The sequence below is a fragment of the Anarrhichthys ocellatus genome, unplaced genomic scaffold (assembly GCF_004355925.1).
Source record: "Anarrhichthys ocellatus isolate YVR2014 unplaced genomic scaffold, GSC_Weel_1.0 scaffold18, whole genome shotgun sequence".
Lineage (NCBI taxonomy): Eukaryota > Metazoa > Chordata > Actinopteri > Perciformes > Anarhichadidae > Anarrhichthys > Anarrhichthys ocellatus.
This window is the reverse complement of record NW_022280048.1, coordinates 5,327,184-5,334,645: the sequence shown is the minus strand read 5'-3', so window position 1 is coordinate 5,334,645 and position 7,462 is coordinate 5,327,184. Positions and strand designations below refer to the sequence as shown.

Below are 7,462 nucleotides of genomic sequence, written 5' to 3'. Positions count from 1 at the left end.
AAAAAAAAAAAAAAAAAAAAAAAAAAAAAAAAAAAAAAAAAGTTATTTTTTATAAAAGCTGCCAACTGCAGATTTAATCGATTAGTTGTTTGACAGAAAAATAACCAGCAACAATTTAAATAATTGATTATTTGTAGAACTGTGAGGATTAGCTGCTTTTCTCCGTGTTTTGGACTGTTGGTCGGCAGCTGTGACTGACTCGAAGTATTTGGTCAATTTTACACATAATAAATATATTTACCAGCCCTAAATATTCAGCATCCATCTTACAAAGGACTCTTCTTATCTTACACTTCCCCTGTCAGTGCAGCTCTAGTTTAATTCTGTATTTCAAAGTTCAGTAACCCAGGTTCCACTTTTTTTTCCCCACCAAGCAGATAACAGAGGCCCTGCTATCCCCCCCCCCCCCTCGGCCCCAATCCCCCCTCCAGTGCAGTGTGATTGCTGTGCTCTGTAGAGACCCCAATTAGCAGGACTAGCAGGCCTCCTGAAGGTCACCCCCAGAGCTTTGGTGTGAGAACAGAGGAGGGCCGGACCGGTCAGGAGCAGCTCTGAGAGTGACGGGGCTGAGACTCTCAGCTGGACCCTGGAGCTCTCGACACGATAACCAACACTTTCTTAACGGCAGTTTGCATGTTCTCCATTTTGCATCGCACGGTGTTGGCAAAAAGTGTCTCTACTTTTTTTTTTTTTTTTGCTAAAGGTCAAGTGTTCTCGGCAGACCGTCGTAGTATTCTGTGACCATATCTGAGAGATCCATTTGTCATTAGCTCCAAAGTCCCCTACTTCATCAGCCCGTGTCTGCTATCTGGGGCCTGATTGATGGCTCTGTCCTTATTGCGGGGGAACGAGGGTCGATGGCAAAAAATTTGCTACTGGGTGCATTAATGCTGAGCTCAATGGCGTAGACCTTTGAGCGTGCCTCATCAGTCTTGAATCATTGGACGGCCGCAGGAGATCTGAGATGAGCGGGCATGATGCAAGAATGCAAGAGAGAGTGAGCGATGGGGAAAAGGAGTTTTATCTTCTGGGCTAACTCTATTACTCATACCGCTCTATCTCACTGGGACAGGCCAGAGGGAAATCTAGATAGAGTTAACTATTTGGGCAAAACTTAGGCAAAATGTAGAACTATTTATCTCATACGTTTGGTCACTTTGACATCCCAAACGTATCAAAAATCAGTAATTGAATCATCGGAAATAGTGCCGCGGTTGTTACGTGACATTTGGTTTGTTTGCTTTGGTATTGTAGTGATTGTTTTTTGGATATTAAACCCAGTACCTGTGTAGGAGTAAAAAGAAATCCTGGTGCCATGACAACACCAGTAACACACCGACTGTAGGTGCAGGCTCACAGTCAGACGGACGGACGGAGGGTCCTGCGGGCCAGATGTTCCCTCGCAGACACAGAGGTGAGATGTTTGCCTGGCTCACTAGCTGGCTGCCCAGTGCCCCCGAGCCAGTGTCTGCTGGGGGAAGAACTGGGGGCAGAGAGGCTCTCGCATATATACGCAGGAGACGGAAGCAGAGACCACAAATGTCTTGTCTGTCACAAAGGGCGAAAGGAGCCCGTCTCACACAACTCTGTCTCAGGTGGGGGAGAAAAAAGACATCTTTCATTCCTCGGCTGGTCTGTAGGTGCGAGGGGGACTCGTTTGGTCTCGCTGGAGGCCAGGCTGAATGTCGGAGCTGCCATGGAGGCGGCTGACCTTACCAACCTTACAGACACAGGATGCAGACACATCGGCTTTTATATGTCATGTACACAGCAGGGTTTGGAATCGGCATGTAGCCATTTGCTTTTGACTCGTGTGGCTGCAGCAGTATATTTTCACCAGTTTTGTGCGTTGCACCAGACCTGCATCTCTCTTTTTCTATGGCGTGCATTAAAAAGCTCTTCACGGAATTTGGAAAATACTGCCACAGAAGCATTACTAGTAATTACAGATTAATTAGACACAGTTAAAAATACGTGAGTATTCATGACAGCATCATTATTATACATTACAGCATCTAAATACTTAAAATTGATGGTAAGTTTACAGATGTAGACACCGCTCGCACTTTCATTATGTCACAAGTTACACTTACGACATTAATGTGTTTAAACCAACAGCAATAAATAAGAAGACTAATGGTAAACAAGATTGTGCTTTTAATGCGGCATAATAAAAGGTTGAATTGTTTGAGCGAGTCCTCCTGCAGAGCTGGACCAGGCATGAGTCTAATTAGGGTGTTTTCTTTCTGTGTGTGTGTGCGTGTGTGTGTGTGTGTGTGTGTGTGTGTGTGGATTGGTACATACGCAACTCATATGGGAGAGAGGCCAGTTAGTATAATGGCAAAGTGGATAAATCTCTCACAGCAGGCCTGTGTAACACTGGAAGCTGTTTTTGTGCGTTAAGCCCCTTTAGGATGATTTGTGAGAGTCGGCGCTCGCACAGTTATGCCTAGCTGAGCTGCTCTGACCCCGCTCTTAAATCAGCCGAGCTGCGCTCGCAAACAGGCCGGGGCTGGTTAATGCCGGGTCAATAATATGGGTCCGGGCGGGACAAACACACAGAGGCTTAACTTTTCTCTCCGTTAAACACAGTGTACATGTCAATAAGGAGACATTGAAATACTAGAGGAGGTCATTATTCCTGCAGGGGAAGTTACTGGTGTATATGTAGGTTTGCCTGTGTAGTATCCTGTGCATGCACTATATATATATGTACAGTATGTCGTATATAGACATATATGTATGTGTGTGAGAAAGAGCGAGATTGGGGAACAGCTGCATTGATTTGGTTTTTGTTTGCTGAGTACTCGGAGCAGAAATGTAAGCCGTGGGAACACCTGGAGAGGGGAAAATGGGAGAAGAGGAGGTGGTTGTGGTGTCAGCTCTGCTACTGGCTCTTTGCCAAGTATGCATGCACACACACACACACACACACACGTGTGCATCTCTGATGTGTGAGGGTGGCCTGGGATCCCAATCAGCAGCACTTAACAAAGCTTTCCTCTTTCTCCCTTTAATCGCAGGCTCAATTTGTCACTGGGGTGTCCAATTTCTGATAAGCGCTTTGACTGAGAGAGGCGAGGTGGGTGTGGAGAGGAACACAAAATGGATGCACCTGCTAACAAATGAAATCAAACCACTCCATCTTCATTTCCCCTTTTTTCTTTCTTCCACCAGCTGGAACAATGCTGCCGTGCTTTAGCTCTCGGCACATTGAGTTATTTCCCGCTAACTAGGGAAACGGCCTGGCCGACTTACAGTCACACAGTTAGGACATGCTCGGAAGTCTTTCTTTGAAGCCGCTGATGGGCCACCGGGCTCATATCTATTTCAGACCTGACGGGAATTAAAAGCTAGGGTATATGCGGTTTATTTCAGAAGCATTTTTTTGTTATATTTGTTCAAATTCTTTGAATCATTTCATTCGGCCTGCATGAAACGATTGGATGGCCCGTCCACCTTCCGAACCACCGTCACCGGTGTCTTCCACGAGGCCAGGCAGACAAAATGGTTCCAACGCTAACATGCTAGTGATAGCTGTGAGTGCTAACAAGCCATGTTGGTTGTTTACCCTCATTATGTTCATGCAAGGTGTTTGCTTACATGTGAGTGAGACATGAGGCAGCTCTCAGGTGGACTGGTCCTCCAGCAGTGGGCAGGCTGTGGGCTGCCATGTGTTTTGGGGGCGTGGCCGGGATGTTTTTGGTTAGTTGGATACTTTAAAAAAATCCAGCTTACTCTTACTGGTTTCCCCAAGGTTGCCGACTTCAGCAAAAGGCTAATTGCATAATTTCCTTTTAGCCTCAGTATGTTTTCAGAACAAATACATTTTGTTCAGTCGTATTTTTTTTGTCAGAATTACGAGGCTATTGTCATCTTTGTGGACAGAGCAGGACAGGTAGCTCATATTGGATACATATATCTTTGTGATCAGTTCAACGCAGGCTCGTCTGTTTGTTTAGGTTTCTTCATCCTGTCTGTTCCACGACTAAGTGATTTATACACCCAAGCAACTTGAAAAACCAGCTGCCTGAAGTCTGACGATACCTATCACTCCACATAGCCTAATACACACACACACACACACACACACAGACAGTAGATCAACATTAGTCTAGTATCTGTATGTCTGTGTTGTTTTAACCATGGCATCCTAGTCCAAACCCCGCAGTCTGGCATCTGACACGGCAGCATGTGACTCAGCACATTGTTGTCTGGTGTGATACGGGGGATATGTGAAGATAACACGGATGCGGTGGCAATGTGCAGGAGATGAAACGGAGCAGTGTTGCTCTCATATGTATGAGCGGTGTGTCGCTGAGTTGTGTGATCTGCTGGTTACCAGGAGGCTGAAGTTCCTCCAGAGGATAAAAGAGTCTCTTCCACGGTGTTTACTTGCATTCCTTGTGCCTCTCAGTGGCACAAGGCATATCCGAGCCAGCGCAGTGCGGCTCGAGGGATGGCGACGCCGGTCCGTGGGTCAGTCCACCGTTGTGCTCCAAATATCTCAACAACAGTTGCCGAGCAATTTTGAACAGGCGCTCATGGACTTCATACTCTTTGGTGATCTGTCGCCTTTTTCATCTAGCGACCACAAGCAGGTAAAAGTCTTCTCTTATCCAGGAAAATATTTCAACATCTGATGTCGGCGTTTAGTTCAGCTGAAGCCTCACTATGTTGACTTTTCCCGAGTCAAAGTGTTTTTAACGTCGACGCTGAGCAAGAACAGGCCCAGCCTCTGAACATCGTCGTGGAGGATTTTTAGAATAGCCTCTGAATAAACTGGGTTATTTCACGTGTTGATCTTTAATTACTGTGATGTATTAAGAGTGTGAGTAAATCAAATCCAATCTCGGGAGCTGCGTCTTAAGATCTTTGCTTTCTTTTTCTTTTACTACATGTCGGCTCTTTTTAAAAAAGTTTTTCCTCTCCCTCAAGTGGTTTAAGACATGTCACGTCTGAGAGAAGGCTGGCTTATTCCTCACTGAGGCATGCCCAGCTTCTGGCTGCACTCTGGATGGATATGCAGCAGATAAATAAATAACTAGGCTGGCACCCCTCACTTCGGATCCCCTCTGTTTTGGCAGGCCATCCACACTGCATTTTCTATCAGGTGTAAACATGTCCGTCGAACGGCACAGCCAGGGGCCCCCGGCATGCATGCGGCGCTGCCAGCGCTTTCTGTCTGCCCGTCTGACCTTGGCCGGTCTTGACATGACTGAGCACACTTAGTGCTACCTTCTGCATTGGGAGGGCTCTTCTGGAAGGCAAGTGGGTTTAAGTGGCTGTTAGTGAAACTGACCCTAAGTTGAAGAATGGGGCCTTAGCTGGCTGGCTGGCTGTCCCCTCAGCGCTGACGTGGTGGACGGGTAATGTGGCCTGTCGTCGTCTCCGCTCCACTCACACCAGACAATGGACATCATCTGAGAGGTCGGGGAATGAGGTCACTCTGATAAGAAGAGGCCTCATAGTTTGGACGCTTGTTTCCTTTTTTCTTGGTCCCATAGCACACGGCTACTCGTAAGAGCCGGCGTTCTCATTGTGGAACCAACTTTTCCATATCTGACACGTCTATGCAAAGACTTAGCCGATCCAGCTGTGGACCTCTGCATTATTCCAGGGGCATGCTGTCTCTCTCCACTCCGTATCCGCCGTCTCACCTTGGGGAACTGTCACTTTTTCATCAGTTAGCTATTGAGCATTCATACAGCCTCCCAGTGTTTTTCGCAACAGCCCCCACCCTCTCCCATCCAATCCCCAAAGAAGAGTAGTTTCAAGTAGCTGTCTTCCTCTCCCCTCTCCCACACTGCTGCAGCAGCTTCCTTGTTTGACAGTTTTATGCCTGACACCCCGTGTCTAGCAACTTGGAAACCACTATTTTACAGACTCTCAATTTGTGTGCGAGTTGGGTTTGGGTTTGGTCGTCCTCTCTCCGTTTTCACCCCCTTCCCTCACTATCATGTCCGTCTCCCACTCTTTCGCCCTTTCTCCATTGGTGTGAGATAACAGCTATGATGGCAGGGGGGGGGGCGGCAAACGGGCCGTCCCAAACGCCTCGGGATGCAGGATGTGCTGGAGTCATCAGGATCCATTGTGAGAGGCTGTGTATCCCAACATGCCCGCGGCCCTCTGCTAGCAACAGAAATCCTTTTTCTATCTCTGTTGTTTGTGAGCCTGACGGGCTAATGAAGGCCATACTGATGTATCATTTCTTCCTAGCGTGCTCGAAAGCCAAAGCTTTTGTCCCTCCTCTCCTTTTGACAGAACGCTCCGGCTTGGTATTCAGGGGCAAAAAGCTATTCTCTGTTTCCTGCACCTTTTTTCTTTCTTTACCTCCCATTCAGAGACTCGGCTCGCAAAGAAAAGTAATTTCACTCTCAGTCCCTGAGAGAATCGGCACAGTGAAGTTGCATTGAATTTTTCTACTGCAACATTTTTTTCTTGGCTCTATTTCAGACCCATAACCTGGGGGTAAACATGCAATTAGAATAACAGCAGCCTGCTTTCTCCTCCGCTCTCCTCTCCTTCAGCCGTTAGCACAAGCAATGTACAACACGGTGACTTGGCTCTCCTAATTGCTTTTGCTTTTAATTGGTATAAAAAATGCTGTTAATATTCAACCAGTAACAGAATGTACTTTCTCCCCTTTTTCTCACCGTTTATTTTTTTCTTTATTGTTTTTCTCTCCTAATATTGTTCGTGTGTCCTTCTAATGAGCTTGTTTTTGGTGCACAATCCTCGCTCTTTTTCTCGCCCGTTACTGCTGGTGGGTATTTTAATAGATGATTTCCTACATAATTAGCCTGATGCAATTCCCAGATTTCCTCCAAATGCAGATCCTAGTTGATGATGAGGATATTGATCAAAAGATTCGGCCAGTCAGCTGGTCTAATTTCCTAAATGGGCTTCCGTCTATCTTGCTCCTTCTTCTCCTCTTTGCACATTTTTTTTTTTTTTACTTTCTGATGGCTTTCTTTTTCTCCTTCCCCGCCGAGGAATGAAAAGGAAATATAGGTCATCTTTTATGGGAGCAATTTGACACATGACACAAGCGATGCGCATCACTTGCTCAAGTCCTGCTTTTGTCTGCTCGCCTTTATGTGTCTTTAATGAAAGCCACGCAGTTATTCACACACTTTTATTACGCTTCTATAAGTAGCTGGAGTAGACTAGTCGAGTCACACCCCCCCCCCCCCACACACGCACACACTAATACTCTTCGATCCCCGTGGTGTCTGTCTGCACGGGGCTGATAGTGTGAGACGCCTGGCTAAACTCCACCGAGCCCAATCCCCGCTCCACAGGCCTGCCAAAGCTGGCTCGGCTCGGTCTCCCCAGACACAACCCTGTTTCCACTCAGGACACAGGAGTGTCTACATGACAGTGGCGGGTTAAGTCATCGGTGGTAGACGCCTATTTGCCTGGATGTGTGGATGGCTGGAGAGATGAAGGCTGAGACGAA

The 7,462-nt window shown here is 46.8% G+C and overlaps 1 protein-coding gene across 3 annotated transcripts in view; it reads left to right on the top strand.

The window, feature by feature from the left end:
- fam222ba (family with sequence similarity 222 member Ba) overlaps positions 1-7,462 on the top strand; it is a 28,635-nt gene that overhangs the window by 9,219 nt on the left and 11,954 nt on the right. The window contains exon 1 of one of the 3 annotated variants that reach the window (XM_031856963.1): positions 61-4,601. The exons of the other annotated variants lie outside the window; for them this stretch is intronic. The gene's annotated coding sequence lies outside the window, so the exon portion shown is untranslated. Of the gene's footprint in view, positions 1-60; positions 4,602-7,462 lie in introns of those variants that run through there. 3 annotated transcript variants of the gene reach the window in all.